The following is a 21758-nucleotide window of genomic DNA, read 5'->3' on the forward strand; positions in this document are numbered from 1 at the left end:
TTGGTATCAGCTGTGATGGACGGTTATAGAAATTAGATGTTGGAACCACGACTGGATGCTTGGCAAGCAAAGGTCTACTTTGGCTTACCAACAATGGTTGTTGTCTGTTCTGCATATTATTCTGTGCCAGTGTCGGTATTACATTATTATATACATTTTACTACACAAATGTTTCTCATTTTCATTGGATTATGTCTCTGTACAACCTCGGAGTTGTTCAGATATAATAGGGCACCCACCGACCTCTATGGTGCCCTGTTGTATCTCTGTATCTCTTTCAGAAGATGTCATAGAGAGATTTGTATGAGATGCCATTATTTAGGCTTTTTGTTGTAGAGGTGTTACCTCCAGGGAGAAAGTCCAAGAGTTGACCAAGGGTGACCTTCTGGATTCCAAGGAGAGTGGCCACATCTCCCACATCTGCGGAATTCTCTGTTATTTTATATAGGTAGTGGTCGTATAGTCATGTGTGCATGAAGCCTAGGGGGGAGATGAATTCATATAGTGGCCATATAGTCAATAAAATAATGCAGAACTTTTTTTCTAAGGAATTTGTCCAAATGGCTTTCCCGACATTTGCGGAAGGAAGTTGGGTATGATTTTGGATCTGAGCATTTGTTGGGTCCTTTGTCTCTAGTCTTACCAAGTATTCCAAAGAGCTTTTGCCGGGTCTTTCACCTCTATATTGTCCCATTATCTCATGACATAACTATTTGTTGGGTCCTTTGCCTTTTTATGACCTATTCTTCCATGACATGAGTATTTATTGGGTCTGTCACCTCTAGTATGATCCATTATCCTATGACATAACCATTTGTTGGGATGGCATAAGTATTTGTTGGGTCACTTGCCTTTAGTACTACTCATTGACATGAGCATTTGATGGGTCCTTTGTCTCTAGTACGGCCAATTATTCTATGACATGAGTATTTGTCAGGTCCTTCACCCCTAGTATGACCCTCTCTCCCATGACATGAGCATTGGTTGGGTCCTTTCCCTCTTGTACAACCTATTATTCCATGATATGAGTTTTTATTGTGTCCTTCACCTCTAGTATGACCCATTATTCTATGATATGATAATTTTTCAGGTCCTTCACCTCTAGTATAACCCACTATTCCATTACATGAGCATTGGTTGGGTCCATTCCCTCTTCTACAACCTATTATTCCATGACATTAGTATTTGTCGGGTCCTTCACCTCTAGTATGACCTTCTCTTCCATGACATGAGCATTGGTTGGGTCCAATCCCTCTTGTACAACCTATTATTCCATGATATGAGTATTTGTCAGGTCCTTCACCTCTAGTATGTCTCATTATTCCATGACATGAGTATTAGTCAGGTCCTTCACCTCTAGTATGACCTTCTCTTCCATGACATGAGCATTTGTTGGGTCCATTCCCTCTTGTACAACCTATTATTCCATGACATGAGTATTTGTCAAGTCCTTCACCTCTAGTATGACTCATTATTCTATGATATGTATATTTTTCAGATCCTTCACATGACCCACTATTCCATGACATGAGCATTTGTTGGGTCCTTCGCCTCTAGTATGATCCATTTTTCCATGATATGAGTATTTTATCAAGTCCTTCACCTCTAGTATGACCCACTATTCCATGACATGAGCACTGGTTGGGTCCTTTGCCTCTGGTATGACCCATTATTCCATGACATGAGTATTTTCTAGTATTTCCTGCAGAATATTAGTCGCAGATGTACTGACCTATTCACAAATCATGTGGTGGAATGCTGCAATGTGCGGAGCTTATGTTCCGGATTGGAGATACAGATGTATATACAGGAGATTCTGGCATGCTAGACCTTCTGATCCTGATAACCCAGCAATTTCATCCCTTTGTGATCCCGCTGCTCTACTGACTCATTGAAGCAATGATTTTCATATGTCCGGAAAATTACGACAACAGCAAACACATGTTATAAACGGCTCAACACAAATGGAATTCGCAGCTATTGTGTGTATGCGTGACTACAGGACTCTTGGACTATAGACTTTTATATTGAAATACTTGACTAAGTGCTAGGTTTTTTAGATGATATTCGTGTAAAGGTGACACAAATGAGACTGTTAATGGAGGCTTTTCTGCATTTTCCATCTGTGCTAAATGTGATGTAAGCAGCTAGAATGTGTAGTACAATGTGCTGAGACTGTGTGTTCCCATAATGCAGCGCTGACATTGTGACCTCTGGTATGGGAGGGAAGGCAACAGTGGGAAGTAGTGACATGTTCCATTTACAATGTGGGGAATACACATTGTGTATAAGTACAGAACCAGTCACATAGATATTTCTATCTTGTATAGACAAAAAAATTGCAGTATATTGGGATTCCTGGTTAATTGGGACAGTTACCAAATTTGTCATCCCTAGATAGTTAGATAGATAGATAGATAGATAGATAGATAGATTACAGTAAAATACACAAAGATGATACAAAACATAGATAGATGATATAGATAAATAAATAGATATATATTAAACAGGCAAATGGATAGATAGATAGATAGATAGATAGATAGATAGATAGATAGATAGGAGATAGATAGATAGATAGATAGATAGATAGATAGATACGAGATAGATAGATAGATAGATAGATAGATGATAGACAGATAGATAGATAGATAGATAGATAGATAGATAGATATGATGATACATAGACAGATGGATAGATAGATAGATAGATAGATAGATAGATAGATAGATAGATAGATAGATTAGATAGATATGATGATTGATAGATAGATAATTAGATAGATAGATAGATAGATAGATAGATAGATAGATAGATAGATAGATAGATAGATAGATTAGATAGATACAGTAGACAGGAGATAGATAGATAGATAGATAGATAGATAGATAGATAGATAGATAGATAGATAGATTAGATACAGTAGACAGGAGATAGATAGATAGATAGATAGATAGATAGATAGATGATAGATAGATAGATAGATATGATGATACATAGACAGATGGATAGATAGATAGATTAGATAGATATGATGATTGATAGATAGATAGATAGATAGATAGATAGATAGGTAGATAGATAAATACATAGATACAGTAGATAGATTAGATAGATATGATGATAGATAGATAGATAGATAGATAGGAGATAGATAGATAGATAGATACATAGATAGATAGATAGGAGATAGATAGATAGATAGATAGATAGATAGATACGAGATAGATAGATAGATAGATAGATGATAGATAGACAGATAGATAGATAGATAGATAGATATGATGATACATAGACGGATAGATAGATAGATAGATTAGATAGATATGACGATTGATAGATAGATAGATAGATAGATAGATAGATAGATAGATAGATAGATTAGATAGATATGACGATTGATAGATAGATAGATAGATAGATAGATAGATAGATTAGATAGATACAGTAGACAGGAGATAGATAGATAGATAGATAGATAGATAGATAGATAGATAGATAGATAGATAGATAGATAGATTAGATACAGTAGACAGGAGATAGATAGATAGATAGATAGATAGATAGATAGATAGATTAGATAGATATGACGATAGATAGATAGATAGATAGATAGATAGATAGATAGATAGACAGATAGATTAGATAGATACAGTAGACAGGAGATAGATAGATAGATAGATAGATAGATAGATAGATAGATAGATAGATAGATAGATTAGATTAGATACAGTAGACAGGAGATAGATAGATAGATAGATAGATTAGATAGATTAGATAGATATGATGATTGATTGATAGATAGATAGATAGATAGATAGATAGATAGATAGATAGAGTAGATAGATTAGATAGCTATGATGAGAGATAGACAGATAGATAGATAGATAGATTAGATAGATATGATGATAGATAGATAGATAGATAGATAGATGATAGATAGATAGATAGATAGATAGATAGATAGATAGATAGATAGATAGATATGATGATACATAGACAGATGGATAGATAGATAGATTAGATAGATATGATGATTGATAGATAGATAGATAGATAGATAGATAGGTAGATAGATAGATAAATACATAGATACAGTAGATAGATTAGATAGATATGATGATAGATAGATAGATAGATAGATAGATAGATAGGAGATAGATAGATAGATAGATACATAGATAGATAGATAGGAGATAGATAGATAGATAGATAGATAGATACGAGATAGATAGATAGATAGATGATAGACAGACAGATAGATAGATAGATAGATAGATAGATAGATAGATATGATGATACATAGACGGATAGATAGATAGATAGATAGATAGATAGATAGATAGATAGATTAGATAGATATGACGATTGATAGATAGATAGATAGATAGATTAGATAGATATGACGATAGATAGATAGATAGATAGATAGATAGATAGATAGATTAGATAGATACAGTAGACAGGAGATAGATAGATAGATAGATAGATAGATAGATTAGATTAGATACAGTAGACAGGAGATAGATAGATAGATAGATAGATAGATAGATAGATAGATAGATAGATAGATAGATAGATTAGATAGATATGACGATTGATAGATAGATAGATAGATAGATAGATAGATAGATAGATAGATAGATAGATAGATAGATAGATAGATTAGATAGATACAGTAGACAGGAGATAGATAGATAGATAGATAGATAGATAGATAGATAGATTAGATAGATACAGTAGACAGGAGATAGATAGATAGATAGATAGATAGATAGATAGATAGATAGATAGATTAGATTAGATACAGTAGACAGGAGATAGATAGATAGATATATAGATAGATAGATAGATAGATAGATAGATTAGATAGATAAATAGATAGATAGATAGATAGATAGATAGATAGATAGATAGATAGAGTAGATAGATTAGATAGCTATGATGAGAGATAGACAGATAGATAGATAGATTAGATAGATATGATGATAGATAGATAGATAGATAGATAGATAGATAGATAGATAATTAGATAGATAGATTAGATAGATACAGTAGACAGGAGATAGATAGATAGATAGATAGATAGATAGATATGATGATACATAGATAGATGGATAGATAGATTAGATAGATATGATGATTGATAGATAGATAGATAGATAGATAGATAGATAGATAGATAGATAGAAGAGATAGAAGAGATAGATAGATAGATAGATAGATAGATAGAGTAGATAGATTAGATAGATATGATGAGAGATAGATAGATAGATAGATAGATAGATATGATGATAGATAGGAGATAGATAGATAGATAGATAGATAGATATGAGAGAATATATTTTTTCTACATTTTATCTGAAGTTCATTTTCGTTGAATCTCTAATTTATGGCTGTGTAATGATCTTTGCAAAGCAGTCTCTTGAGCTCTCTACTTAAATATTTAATTTAATAATGCTATTAATATTGACCTTTCCGCGGCGTCTCCAACTTCTGTGAGAAAATCCGGAAAAAGAGATCATTTAACACCATCATTACCTCTCTAAGTCATTTCCAGGAGGCTGTTCAGGACATCTGTAATCGTTCTTCATTGACTACTGCTTATTATTAATGTATGTAAATGTGTCAGACATTTCCTTGTTTGTTGTATATTTCATTAATTTCTCTAATAGTCTTAAAGGGTATGTCCACTTTCACTAATAGTCTTAAAGGGTATGAATGCCATGGTGCATTTCTATTACAAGCAGGCACATAAAGTATGTAGATGTTCTCCAGGTCTCTATATTGACCCTCAAATTTGAGAAGATCGCTCCTCTCAGAGACCATGACCATATATTGTATTACATTGGTCAATATTTCTGGGATGCCGCGTGTGCACATCCCACCTCAGGTCATGCTACATCATCTTGATCGAGTTTAGCTCAGAAGTCTCAGGACACAAAAAAGCTTTTGCTGATTTACTTGTGTACTTTGGGTCATTGCCTTCTTGCTTTGCCCATCATGTCTTCATCTTGAGGTCATGGGTTGCTTCCAGTAAAATATCTAGCCTCAAACATACAGTATTATTGTGCGTTTGTTCTACAAAGTTCCACTACCATCTCATCTGTCTATTAGGGTCTATCTGTCTATTAGCGATCGGGATCGGAAAAGATCGGATTCCGATCGGTGAGCGAGTAAATTTCATGATCGCGATCAGAATTCCGATCCCAATCTTTTCCGGCGGGATCGAGGTCGGAGGTTAGTTCCCACAATGCTTGGCTACTGGACAATCATTGTGGGAAAAGCTAACATTAGGGTTGTGTGATCGGGATCAGGAAAGATCGGATCTGGATGGGCGATTGAGCAAGTTTGACGATCGGGATCGGCTGGAAAATGATCGAAAATCAGATTTTTTAAAATGATCCCGAAATCTCGAGATCGGCTCTAACCTACTATCTATAGAATATTTACCTATAGGTGTTGTGTAACATCCTGGTGGTGTGTGGAATTGTTTGACAGCAGTGACTTCCTTTATGGTGTCCCTCCATGAACGCCACTGCTGTTATCAATGAACAGAACTTTTTGCACTTTGTAGAATCTTCAGTAGGACTTTTGCTCTCCTTTCTCACCTTTTGTTATAAATTACCATTGTGTTCTTCAATTAATCTTAATTGGATTAGCAAATTTTCCCTATTTGTAGACTATTTTGAATTGATATGCACTAATGTTGTTACTTAGCATTGCTTTTGTAGCCTTTTCCAACAAGTCTACTGAGGTCTTGGTTATCACTGAGCCATCTTTCTTGAGAAGATCTGATTTGTCAGTAACCGGGCTATGTGTGCCTTTATTTTATGGGCAAAGTATGAGCTGAACCCACACGTCCAATATCATCTCCTTTGACAAAACATCTTTTTCCAGTTAGCTCTTGGATTAGTCCACTGTATAACACAGAAGTTCACTTACCTTTTACCCTGAGCTGTAAATGTTTTCTCAGTGATCACTTTTTCTACTCTTTTTTGTATTTTCTCATAGTAGGTTCTTTTATTCTATGTTCTTTATTTGGTTATGGAAGCTGCATCTTGCCTGGGCGTCATGGATAGAGGTAGCAAGAGTATGGAATGGACTGATTGAGGTCTACGGGAGACTTATGTATATACTCTGAGCAGGGAGGTGGAGATAAGCTGTGACATCATCTGTTATCACTAGTGGATGAATGATGACAAAGTGGTGTTATCTGTAGACTTCTGTGTGTTTATCTGTGTGTTTTATTGTCATGCTATCTGAGATGTAAATGAGATAACTAAAGTAAAGAAAACCCCTACAGAATTGGAAACCCTCTGTCTAGTATTATGCTTAGTGGCCAGAGTGAAAATTGCACAGGAAACTGTACCTTTAAAAATACATAGATAAAGATTGTATATATATACAGTCCTGTGAAAAAGTTTGGGCACCCCTATTAATTTTAATCATTTTTAGTTCTAAATATTTTGGTGTTTGCAGCAGCCATTTCAGTTTGATATATCTAATAACTGATGGACACAGTAATATTTCAGGATTGAAATGAGGTTTATTGTACTAACAGAAAATGCGCAATATGCATTAAACCAAAATTTGACGGTGCAAAAGTATGGGCACCTCAACAGAAAAGTGACATTAATATTTAGTAGATCCTCCTTTTGCAGAGATAACAGCCTCTAGTCGCTTCCTGTAGCTTTTAATCAGTTCCTGGATCCTGGATAAAGGTATTTTGGACCATTCCTCTTTACAAAACAATTCAAGTTCAGTTAAGTTTGATGGTCGCCGAGCATGGGCAGCCCGCTCTCAAATGATCTGAAAACAAAGATTGTTCAACACAGTTGTTCAGGGGAAGGATACAAAAAGTTGTCTCAGAGATTTTACCTGTCAGTTTCAACTGTGAGGAACATCGTAAGGAAATGGAAGACCACAGGGACAGTTCTTGTTAAGCCCAGAAGTGGCAGGCCAAGAAAAATATCAGAAAGGCAGAGAAGAAGAATGGTGAGAACAGTCAAGGACAATCCACAGACCACCTCCAAAGAGCTGCAGCATCATCTTGCTGCAGATGGTGTCACTGTGCATCGGTCAACTATACAGCGCACTTTGCACAAATAGAAGCTGTATGGGAGAGTGATGAGAAAGAAGCCGTTTCTGCACGTACGCCACAAATAGAGTTGCCTGAGGTATGAAAAAACACATTTGGACAAGGCAGCTTCATTTTGGAAACAAAAATTGAGTTGTTTGGTTATAAAAAAAGGCGTTATGCATGGCGTCCAAAAAGAAACAGCATTCCAAGAAAAACACATGCTACCCACTGTAAAATTTGGTAGAGGTTCCATCATGCTTTGGGGCTGTGTGGCCAATGCCGGCATCGGGAATCTTGTTAAAGTTGAGGGTCGCATGGATTCCACTCAGTATCAGCAGATTCTTGAGAATAATGTTCAAGAATCAGTGACGAAGTTGAAGTTACGCCGGGGATGGATATTTCAGCAAGACAATGATCCAAACACCGCTCCAAATCCTCAGGCATTCATGCAGAGGAACAATGACAATGTTCTGGAATGGCCATCCCAGTCCCCAGACCTGAATATCATTGAACATCTGTGGGATGATTTGAGAGCGGGCTGTCCATGCTCGGCGACCATCTAACTTAACTGAACTTGAATTGTTTTGTAGAAAGAAATGATCCAAAATACCTTCATCCAGGATCCAGGAACTGATTAAAAGCTACAGGAAGCGACTAGAGGCTGTTATCTTTGCAAAAGGAGGATCTACTAAATATTAATGTCACTTTTCTGTTGAGGTGCCCATACTTTTGCACTGGTCAAATTTTGGTTTAATGCATATTGCACATTTTCTGTTAGTACAATAAACCTCATTTCAATCCTGAAATATTACTGTGTCCATCAGTTATTAGATATATCAAACTGAAATGGCTGCTGCAAACACCAAAATATTTAGAACTAAAAATGATTAAGATTAATAGGGGTGGCCAAACTTTTTCATAGGACTGTATATATATATATATATATATATATATATATATATATATATATTATATATATATATATATACACATATATATACAATATATATATATATATATTTTTTTTTTAATATAATATAATAAAAAATTGGATATACAGTATATATATATTATTTAAGATAGAATTAAAAATTCTTAACAAATATGAAAATCTGTTCTAAAAAATAGCTAATTCTCTGGCGACTCATTCCCTTTAAATAACAGACCACATTTTATTGGTAATCAATACTGAAATTTGTTTATGTTGAAACAATTCCCTTACTTTTGTCTTGCAACTCTAAATCAAGCAATTAACCCAACAACTCATGAAACTTATCTCAATGAAATGAGCTGTCGCCACTTGGATTATTTTGCGTAGCACTCACTCAGGTATCTTTATGGTTGTTTCTTTGCTGGCCGTTTGTTAATAAATGGGGGTGGGCTTGTGCTTATACAGAGCAGCCGGTCAGAATAAGCAGAGCTATAGTATAAAGCAGAATGTAGACAGCACGAGTCAGATTTCAGCCAAATTGTTGGTAGTGACTTGCATTGGATTTCTAAGCCCTCCGGCGCACTTCTGATTCAGACACATAAAAGGACGTTATAATAAATCCTCCCTTAGTAATGACTGAGATGTTTATTTGAAGAGCGTAGAAGTGGACGGTATATATTTTGGATACAAGATATCTCTAATCCAAGTTTCCACCTCTCCTCGTGGTGCTGGCAGCGGTCATCCCGTATTCTGGGAAGGTAATTAAGTTCTATTATTAGATAAATAAAAGATAAAACGTCATATTCGCGGCCGCCTCGTACTTCTGGAGCGCGGCCATAGACTAGAAGAATTCTCATTATACGGAGGTACAATGGCCAGTCAATATTGGATTACTTTTGGCACCTCGGCGATGGCATTGAGGTGTTATAACACATTTAATTACTTTAGTCTCATAATAAAAAGTACTTAAAGTTACATTGTGGGTTTCACCATTAAATCTGACACCGGGCACTTTCTAAAATTAAAATATTGCATGAAGGCCTTCGCGGCAGAACTCACAGATTTAATTGAATCTCTCTAAAGAGCCGCTTAATTTAAGGATGTTACAGTGTATCTGACATACTGTGCAGGAAATTCACAGATATCCGACCTGCACAAAGTCTAATTGCAATCTAAACCAATTAGGCCACATGTAATTCGGGAAAGTAAATCAGTTTCTACGGCTTTTCCCTTCCTTTGTCACTGCTGCTTTAAGCCTTTGTATAAAACACTTCGATACCGTTTTGCTGCCTTAAAGGGAAAGTGTTGTCAGGAAATAACCATTTATTTCAATCAAGTTTTTTATGTTAAATGTATTTTTTTTTATCGCTGTATTTAATTTCTCATGTTAGTTTCTATAGTTTTAAAAAATGCAAAAATCTTGCAATTCCGACTCTTGCCACTAAGCCTAAATTAGTTTATGATTTCCTGTTTCTTGGAGATATGGAACATTGGTCATAGATATAATGGTCTGGAGCAGACCCTGTTGGATTCTATTCGATATGCTGTGTCTTGTACTGTGGTCATTGGGTACAGAGCTGTGAAATAATCTATTGTGACTGGTGGATTCTGTGTCGTATCTTCATATATATGATAGTGGTGATCATCAGTATACTGGTAAGTGATAACTTCTGCAAAGAAACCTCTTCCAGGAAAAAGAAAGTCTCACCATATTATTTAGCTTAGTGGCCAGAGTCAGAACTGCATTATTTTTAGGATAAATGTATATATGTGTATATATATATATAAAAAACCTCGCCAGTCAGCAAACAAATTATTCCTGTTCAGTGGCGTAACTAGAGTCTTGTGGGCCCCGGTGCAATCTTTTGTCTGAGGCCCCCTACCTCATTCCTACCCTATCTTGATAGTGATGGTTACGGGTGCTAAGGAGTTTAATCCACCTTAGTGTGATTAGGGTAATCTGTGGGTCTCCTTGCAGATGGAAGCTGCAATCTCCATACTGATGTCATTACTTATGAGCCCCTTAAGGCTCCTGGGCCCCGATGCGACTTCACCCTCTTAAATTATGCCCCTGTTCCTGCCGAAAGACCCCAAAAGAGTTTTGACTCAGGATCGTGATCATGGAGATCGCTACAAAGAAAAGCTCTTCATTTTCCCATTGCCTGCTACTTTATCCCACAGTGGCCACTACAGGGGAAATAAAGTATTGCATGCAGCCATTGCATTGGGTCCTCCAGTCCAAAAGATGCTGCTTGTTGCCCTGATTTATGGAGGGGGCTCCCAATGGGAGGTCCCTCTATATGACTTCTATATAGGGCACATGCTAGGGCTTGTTGGGATGTGACTGTCCCTTTAATGAGTTAAATCTGCTGACTGCTTCCATGTATAATTACATCGGCAGTGTCCCCGAAGCATTAGTCTAGACCTTCAGAGGCTTTTTAGTTTTTACTATCCTGTTTCATTATATTTGTAAATCATATTGGATAAAAGACTGTACCCAGTGGCCCTCGCGTCATACATTTCTATGAGATCTCAGACAATCCCGAGCTCAGTTTACCAGAAGTTAAATGTTTAATTGCTTCTTCTAATGTGTCTTGGTGATGTACTGCCTGTGCGGGGGATTCAGGCGACGGGCTAAAAGCTTCTGTTAAACTCGAGTATTTGTTATGTGTGCAGTCGAATGTATCTGCGGGGAAAGAGGGAACCGTCTCCTTCACATACTTGCTACGAGGGATATGAGAAATGGAATCCATTTATGATATGAGCCAACAAAAATATTCAGCAGACGACTTGTTTTGTTTAACTTTTAAGGAAAAAAATTGTAATGAGAAGAGAATTCTGTGTCCTGCTCTGCAGATTAGATTAGATTAGCGCAGTCATGTATCATTCCTGGCATAAGAAGTACTTGTACAGGGCGAAATTCACACTAGTCTACATGATCTGCCGGGCTGTACTAAAGTTAAAGAGGACCATTCATGGTTTGGGCACAGGCAGTTCTATATACTGCTGGAAAGCCGAGTCAGCATTCCTGATCTGTGCCCTGGATAAAGCGCTATCGGTCCCGGTACCGGTACAGTCAGAAGGGCGTTTCTGACAGTCAGTCAGGTACGTCCTTCTTCAAAGCAGCGCCTATCGCGCTGTACAGTGCGAGCGGGGAGGAACGCCCCCTCCCTCTGCTCACAGTGCTCGTCCATAGACTAGTATTATCAGGAGGGGAGGGGGCGTTCCTCCCCGCTCACACTGTACAGCGCAATAGGCATGCGCAGTAACACTCCCTTCTGCCCAAGCGCCATTTTCTTGTAGACAGACGAAGAAAGCACACAAGAAATGGTGATGAGAGACGCTGGAGGCGGTTACAGGGAGAGAGAAAGAGGAATTTTCGGAGCACAAGCAAGACAGAGCGGTTTGAAGGTATGACGCACGGGGATGCGTATAGGTTTCTGTTTGGGGAGTGTCCAAGCAGACTCCCCGAACGGAAACCTGAATGCAGATGTGAACCAGGCCTAAGCATCACATTATAAAATACAATTTTTGTATTTATAATGGTAGACATGTATAGAAGCAAATACAGATAGATAGATAGATAGATAGATAGATAGATAGATAGGAGAGAGATAGATATACTTACACATATACCCATCTACTCACGCACATACAGTCATATACAACATACACACACCTATCTACACACATACAGGACTCACACAGTATATAAGACACATAATGTAAACACATATACACATATTTTACCCAAGAATATATACCGTATTTTTCGGACTATAAGACGCACTGGACTATAAGATAGGTTTTAGAGGAGAAAAATAGGGAAAAAAAATTTTCAGGCAAAAAATGGTAAAATATTTAATATATGGGAGTTGTAGTTTTGGAACAGCTGCAAGGCCACATTGACAGGTGACCCTGCAGCTGTACGGGGATGTATAGGGCGTTTTTTTTGTGGGGCCAGGTGTAGACCGGGCATTTTCAGACACAGGGATACCTAATGTGTATGTTTCACAGTAATGTTATACTTTTATATGTATTCTAGGGAAAGGAGGTGAACTTTTATTTATTTTATTTTTTATTATATTTTTTTTTTTTTTTTTTTACTATTTTAATATCCCCCGCCTAGGGGGCTTGAACCTGCAATCATTTGATTGCAAGTCCCATAGACGGCAATACAAGTGTATTTCCGTCTATGGGAGATTCTATACATTACTATCGCGGAGTGTCATAGACCAGCCATGATAGTAATATATATCTATGACAGGCCTGGGAGCCTTCATTAGGCTCCCGGCTGTCATCGGAACAGGCCGGCTCCTGCGGCCTCGCCATGCAGGAGCCGGCCTGCATCACTAAAGGTATGAGGCCGGGGGGGGGCTAACTAACTGTCGGGACCTGCGGAGGAGCAGTGGGTTTGCAGCATGGCCGTGCTACTGCCACCGCTGGTTTTCTTCAGCGGCAGTAGCGCGGCAATCCGCAGGCCCTGGCAGCTAAGACAGTCCCCGGCATCTGCTGTAATAGACCGGCGGATGCTGGGGAGTGTCTTAGCTGCCGGGGCCTGCAGATTGTCACGCTCCTGCCGCTGAAGAAAACCAGCGGTGGCAGTATCGCGGCAATCTGCAGGCCCCGGCAGCTAAGACACTCCCCGGGATCCGCCGGTCTATTACAGCAGATGCCGGGGACTGTCTTAGCTGCCAGGGCCTGCGGATTGCCGCGCTACTGCCGCTGAAGAAAACCAGCGGTGGCAGTAGCGCGGCCATGCTGCAAACCCACATTCAGACTATAAGACGCACCCTCATTTTCCTCCGAAATTTGCGTCTTATAGTCCGAAAAATACGGTACTTACCTTTGGCTGAATTGCTGGGTGCACAGGACATGGAGGAAACTCCTGTGCAGCTCTGCCTGGCAGTGGATGAAGCTGTGACATCGCAAGAGACTTCTCCCCTCACACTTTGATGCTGAGGGGGAGGGGTGGCACAGCAAGCTGATGTGTGCAGGGAAACTTTTACAAACAGCCCCTGCAAATGGCAGTGATTTATTTGCTGCCGATCTAGTCCTAATGGAAGAGAAAGTATGGGGCCCCTGAGGATGTGTGTCCCCCCCCTCCTAACGCAGACCCTGGATAGATGCTGAATTGCAAAAGGACCTTTGGTGATATCATCACTGACATCATCAAAGGTCCTTTAACGTTAATACATGTACTGTTTAGGTAAAAAAAAGTCCCGTGGCTGCCGCCCTCTCCCAAACTGCCTCACGTCGCCTCATTAGAGGTGCGGCCCTGGTTCCAGCCTAGTTGTATAAATCAGAAGGAAGTCCGCACTTCCAATAGTTGAATACGATCAATCATCTATATTTAGAACAATCCACATATACAGTGACATTTTGGTCCTCTGAACAAAGATTTGATTGTTTGCACAATATACGGTGAATTACAGAGACAAAGTGGCGTCTATACAGAGAAACATCGAAAACAATATGAAATTCTGTGTCAATATATACAATGTACGGTGTTATGGGCAGGGGTGTAACTACTGAGGTAGCAGCGGTAGCAGTGCCACAGGGACACTAGGGGGCCTGGCGATAGCCGCTACTGCTGCCCGTTTTTGTTTTTGTTTTAATAAGCCATAACCGGCTGGACTACGGTAGACTTAAGCCTCTAGGTTTTTGGGTCCTGAAGTGGTCACCATTACCCTCATCCCTTGGTACCATTGGGAATAGCATGTCACATGTTGTGGCGACTCCTCTAGATTAATATTTTTCAGATGTCCTGATGAGATAATTAAAAAGTTTTCCGTAAACTCGCTATTGTGACACAGACGGCCACTTATTCACAGCTTCCAATGAACCCAATTACCGGATGTGGCTTATTTTATGGTAAACAGATACCTGCAGCATTTCGATATCCAGCTGCATTCATTATTCACCATCTTACACTGATTGACTCATTTACATAAGTGAAGTTAATTTTAGGAATGTCTGAGAGGCTTTTTAATATTTTATGTAATCAGTTCCCAAAAACAATTATAGTCACAATGTTTATATTGGTTAGGCTCTGTTCACATCTGCTGGGTCCAACGTACGGGGGATCTGAGCAGCCCCCAACCGAGAGCACCATCAAGGTTTGCATTGTCTTGTCGTGTCCTTGTCATGCCCTTCACAGCCCATGGACTAGTGGGAGATTGATAAAATGTTACACCTTTTCAATGCCAGTCTTTATAACTGATGAGCTATTCCAAAGATATAAGCCTTTTAGTGTTGATGCCAGTTAGGGTCTATTAGCCAAGTGGGCAGTAACATTGTGGTTTCTCTAGTCTCTGTGTGTCGAGTTAATGCCCACTTGGCTAGTATAATCTATATCAACACTAAAACGCCAACAAAATACATCATTGTGCTGTCACTCTGAGCAATTGTTTATCCAAATCCGTTCGGCAATTCCAAAGATATAAGCCCTATATTGTTAATATAAATTTCAGCCAGCAGCTAAGTGGGTAATAACATTGTGGTTTCTCTAGTTGTGGGGTCTAAAGGCCTAATGACATACATAATGCACTCTGTTACTCAATGTATTTTGTTTATCCAAATCTGTTCAGCAATTACAAAGTTATAAGCCCTTATATTGTTAATATAAATTTCAGCCAGTAGCTAAGTGGGTAATAACATTGTGGTTTCTCTAGTTGTGGGGTCTAAAGGCCTAATGACATACATAATGCACTCTGTCACTCAATGTATTTTGTTTATCCAAATCTGTTCAGCAATTCCAAAGTTATAAGCCCTTTTATTGTTAATATAAATTTCAGCCAATAGCCAAGTGGGTGATAACATTGTGGTTTCTCTAGTTGTAGAGTCTAAAGGCCTGATGACATGCATCATGTGCTCTGTCACTCTGAGCATGTTGTTTATCCAAATCTGTTAAGCCATTCCAAAGATATAGGCCCTTTTATTGTTAATATAAATTTCGGCCAATAGCCAAGCGAGTGGTAACAGTGCATGACATACTGCACACAGAGAAACCACAGTTTTCCACCCATTTGGCTAGTATGCCCTAATTTGCTAAAAAGGGCTTATATCTTTTGAATAGCTGAACAGATTTGGATAAACAAAACACCACAGCACTCAGGGAGACATCGTCGATCAGATGGTGTAAGTCATTGGACTTTTTGAACCTAGTCCTTGGTTCTCTATAACTATATCCTACCTGACCTTGATGGATATAAATACACAATCCACCCAACGTTGCTTTGTATTTGCTTGCACTGAGTCAGCACATTATGGATTTATGCCTATTGCACTGTATAGTCATCACAGAAGCCATTAGCCACCTGGCTACTGAAAACGTTGGCAAAGACCGGTTCATTGAACAGATGCGATTGCCCCCCTCTTATATAAATTGCCATCATTATTTCTTGAGGAGATAAACATTTGTTTTGGGCTGATAAATTGTGTGCAGAAGCCCCGGCGTCGTCTGCAGAGCATCACGGCCTGTCTGTAAGATGACAACCCCTGCTTGTGGTTTTCTTTTCTGCACCACTGGATTAATCGAGTAAGATCTTGTGTTTTAGGCCTACAGCATTTCTTTCTTTGACCTGCTACATATGCAGCTCGGCAATAAATCAATCTCGGTGTGGAATTATACTGCAAGATGGCAGCCGTTCACTGTGGCTGTACAGTTCAATGATTTCAAGTCAAACTACCAGTAATTAGCTGCTATGCAGTACGCCACAAGATAAAGTGACTACAGATGGCATCCCCTGCCCACTTCATTGCCCAAAGCCGACGCAGCAGAACAAGCGAATCTATTTACCCGGTCTATGTGGCGCTTGTCGCTTTCTTTATTTACATATGTGCATGTTCATTGCTTAAGTCTTTATCGTGGAGGGTGTGGAGACTTTTGCAACCAATTTTTATCTTTTATCATCTTCTACCGTTTCGCGTCCACAGCTCCTATGCAGATCTTTTAACGTGTAGAAATACTCCTTTATTTCTACTTCTTGTCATGTAATGGTTTTAAACAGGATCTTTCACCACCTCCACCAATTCCAGCTCCATTATTATTTAATAGCTGCCCTTCCACTGTTTCCGACACAGTTGGAATTTTTTCTCTAGCCCCCACCGTTCCCGAGCAATCGTTTCTATTAGTTTCAGTGCCCAATATGTCTAAGGTGGGCAGTCCTAGACTACCTACTCTAGCCGAGGACCGCCCACCTAACAGTAGAGAGCTGAAGTAGTATATTGGGGGATGAAACTAATAGCGTTGATTACTCAGGAATGGTGGGGGCTAGAGAAAAAATTCCAACCATGTTGGAATCAGTGGAGCAGTGACTATTGACGGATGAAGAATGGGCGTTGGAGGAGGTGGTGAAGGGTGCTATTTAAAGAACTAGTGGATGGAGTGTTGGTGCACCTGTGGGCCCACTACTTTATTCATAATTTTGCTGATAGAGCCCCTTTAAAGAGGTTTTCCCATCTCCTCGCTCACCAATGCGCCTGCCTTTTCTTCTTCTCACTTCCTGTATTCTTCAACTGGTGGGCGGCTTTGACTGTTTTATGTGCAGGACACTATTAAGAATCTTAGTAGCTATAGATATTTCCTTTACCACGAAAGATTATTTATCATTGCTAGAAATCTAATATAAATGCAGATTAAATAATATGCACAGTAAATGTATATTACATTACACACGTTTGGAGAGAAAAATACTTATACATTCTCCCAGGACTGACAACAGACTTGGAGTATAGTGAAAGTCATCTGTGTCTTTACATAAAGAGATAACAGACACTGTCTGAGCCTTTTTTATCAGCAAACTACAATTCGCTGACTTGATTATCCAGACCACAGAGCAGAGGATAGCAGCTCTGCAAGTAATCCAGATAACTCAACCCCCTCCCCTCCAGAGAGAACTGAGTCACATCATCCATGGATCAGATTCAAGGCTGGGTACCTTGATAAGAAGAGAAGAAATAATTTCACATAGCAGGCAAACAAAGCAGCATTGTTAGAGTATTGTATATAGGAAAACGCTTGAATTTACATAAGTTAGCAGTATAAAGAATGATCGATAGGTAGATAGATAGATAGATAGATAGGAGATAGATAGACAGATAGATAGAAGGATAGATAGATAGATAGATAGATAGATAGATAGATAGGAGATAGATAGATAGATAGATAGATAGATAGATGGCTCCTGGTATAATCCTCTGAGCGTGTATGAGTATAACCATCTGTGTAACAAGTGCCTCTTCCTGACTACAGTGCGGCTGCTACCAACTCTGCTCTTAACCTCTCAGTCAACCACAAAACATACTGCAAACAAGCATCAACTCTCTACAGATCCCCCACTAATGTGGAAAACACATGACCCTGCAGCTCTATGTTGAGAAGGTAACGTCACTCCAGAGGGAGCGAGATACTGGAGTACTAAAGTTCAATGACAATAACACATGGGGCAAGAGACATTGATAGATAGATAGATAGATAGATAGGAGATAGATAGATAGATAGATAGATAGATAGATAGATAGATAGATAGATAGATATCAATAACAATTTTAGGCACGGGATTGAGGATTTTTGAAGTTAATCAAACACCCCCTTGCGCCCTCCCCACAATCCAGCCCTGTACATAGATTAATATAGGCATTGTCATACATGGTCAGAAAGCATTCAACACTGTACAAATACAATATACAAAAATACAACCAAAAAATAAAATATTGTAAAATTAATAACAAAAAAAAATCCCATAAAAATGAAACCTTTGCATTCATTCTTATTTTTCTTTGGTGACTATATATTCTTTACAATATTTTTTTCCCCCGAAATTCTGAAGGTCATTTCAAGAGCTCAGACATTGTAAAGGTCGACAGAAGGTCACGCTGCGATAAATATACGATTAAAAATGCAAGGGCTGGAGATTGCTGCGACCGGTGATTGATTTTCAGTCGCTTTTCCCTTAAAAATAATATTTGGGAGGATAGTGTGTTCAATTATTTGTGGCTAACTGGACTGGACTGTCATGGGCTGATGATTTAGGATTTTTTTTTTCTCCTTATCTGTTCACTTTGCCACATGCTGTAATGCCTGTTTTCTAAAATTCCTCCAAAATCAATTTATATGACACAAGTTCATCTGGCGAAGGAATGTTAGATCGGATTAGAATCTTGACATAACTTGGAAGTGGCACAAAAGGAACAGCTGCAAGGAATGAAGAGTCACACAGAGTTCTGAGCGCCACGGCTAGTCATGTGAATCACAACTGCTCGAATGTCCTCGAAACAATATGGCTTCCGGCGGTATGGCTTTTTTTTGGGAAGGGGGGGGAGGAATCATGCTGTTATTTAATGAAGCAGTGACACATTAAAGATCGAGAGAGCAGATTACGACTAAAGCCGTGTAGTGAAAGTATTCCACTTTTTGACAACTTAATTTGGGCACCGTAATAAAATACCATTATTGGGGTTATAGCGCCACATTTCATTACATCGTAGGAATTAGTAGTTAATAGAAAACTATCAAATACATTAAAAACGCTAGAACACCAAGGCGTAATAGAATATCATTTATTTCAGTGTGGACTGCGCACTACAGCACTCACAGTAAAATTATAGCCTTAAAGGGAGTCTACAATACCTGCCAAATCAGTAATGGTACAGTATAGGGGTCTCCAATTGGAGTAGAAAAGTATCTCTATGGACACGAACAGATGATACAAGCAGAGATAGTCATCATTCTTCTGGATATGTGGCAAGTGCACCAGGGGCGGGGCTTGATTTGTCAAATTCGCCTACAGACTGCCATGATACAGGCAGAGACATGACTCATAACTAAAGGGGTGGCCTTGGACAGCTCTTACAGAGAAGAGCCAGTTGACTTGTTACAAATCTAACTAGTCAGGCGCCATGGCAGTGCCATAACTAAAATCTTGTGGGCCCCGGTGCAGTCTTTTGTCTGGGCCCCCTACCTCATCCCTACAGTGAATTCTTGATAGTGATGGTTACGCGTGCTAAGTAGTTTAATCCAATTTAGTGTGGTTAGGGGTAATCTGGGGGTCTCCTTGGTTTATGGGCCAGATGGAAGCTGTAATCTCAATACTGATGCCAGTGCTTATGGGCACCCCTAAGGGTACTGGGCCCTGGTCAGGGGTGAACCTACCTTTTTCATCGCCCGAGGCAGACGACAGAAAGCCGCACCCCACTCCGGGAGGAGGAGGCGTGGCGGAAGGGGCGTGGCGGAGCGGCGTTAGCAGACAGAGAGCAGGCAGGAAGAGGACCTGCTCTCTGCCTGGGTGTTAGGGGAGGCCTCCCCAATCCACCGCTCGGTGACGGTGATGCTAAGCCAGACCAGGACAGCTTGTCCTGGACTGGCTTAGGTAAGCGAAAATGCCGCCCTCCCCGGGGCCCTGGCATAGCGCCGCCTGAAGCAGTCGCTTTAGGTCACCTCATGGGAGGTGCGGCGCTGGCCTTGGTGCGACTGCACCCTCTCAAGTTACGCCCCTGCTCCAAGTCCATTGCCTTATTTAGTAGAAGAAACATACACGACCACATGAAAAAAAAGCTTGAAATGTATGCCTAACAGAATTCTGAAAATTAATTAAAAATATACAGCTATACAAAAATACAGCAAAAATAAAATATTTTGAAATGAATAACAAAAAACCCCTAAAAATTAAATCTTTGTGTTCATTCTTATTTTTCTTTGTGGAATGTCTTAAAGCAAACCTGACACGAGGTATGAGAATCCAAATGACATCCATTATCTGGTACTGTCATCCTGAGCATTTTTGTATTGTGTTTATCTAAATCTGTTCAGATATTCCAAAGATATAGGCCCTTTTAATACTGATGCAAAATGTGGTCTACTAGCCAAGTGGGCGGTGACACTAAGGGTTTTTCTGCAGTGTTACCATCCACTTGGCAATTGACCCTAATTTGTATTAACTCTAGCTGGGCTTATATCTTTGGAATAGCTGAACAGATTTGGATAACCCAAGTGCCAAAATGCTCAGGATGACGCCGCCTATCGCATATTGGCATGTCATTGGGGTTTTCAGACCCAGTGACAGCTTCCCTTTAAACTGATGCTTAACATATGTTAATATTTTTTCATGTCAGCGGTGCCCAGAGTCTTTAAGGATCACAGAAAATTAAATTTTGGAAAAAAAACCTTACCAAGCTCCCAGCATGTCCCAGGGTTGAATTAATAGGAAAACCGAGAGATCTTATGTTCTGTAGGAATTACATCTAGAAATCAGTCTCCCTCTTGCTCAGGGATAATATGACCCTTTAATATAATTCATAGAAGTGTTCGCAACAAATTCCAGGAGTCGGATTTTCAGTAATGGAGCAATTTCTTCTTTGAAATGATTCCACTTAATATAAAGTGAGGGGACAACTGTGGACTGCTAAAAAGCAGAACAATCACTTCAAAGTGAAGTATTGCGCTGCGCCGGGGATCCCTCAGGAGCGCACTTCTAAATAAACATACTTGTCTTAAGTGAGGAATCATACAGCTGAGACCACACAGGGGCCCGAACACTATTCGACTCCATCCCAGCTTATCTGATAGCAAAATGATTCAATCCCAAACCCCCCGCACTAATAAATGGCTGCATTTATCCTACATGGCCACTGGATGAGGATCCGCAGCGTCCTCTTCAGCCTCCATGTCAATGAAATAATACACAAGTTACTTCTCTTATAGGGGAGCAACCCAGGATTAGAAGAAGAACCGAGCTCACATT

The 21758-nt window shown here is 39.3% G+C and overlaps 1 protein-coding gene across 2 annotated transcripts in view; it reads left to right on the plus strand.

The window, feature by feature from the left end:
• Window positions 1-21758, plus strand: part of SORCS2 (sortilin related VPS10 domain containing receptor 2) — a 710878-nt gene that overhangs the window by 215113 nt on the left and 474007 nt on the right. The gene's annotated exons all lie outside the window — the stretch shown is intronic.

This window comes from Leptodactylus fuscus, chromosome 1 (genome assembly GCF_031893055.1).
Source record: "Leptodactylus fuscus isolate aLepFus1 chromosome 1, aLepFus1.hap2, whole genome shotgun sequence".
Classification (NCBI taxonomy): Eukaryota; Metazoa; Chordata; class Amphibia; order Anura; family Leptodactylidae; genus Leptodactylus; species Leptodactylus fuscus.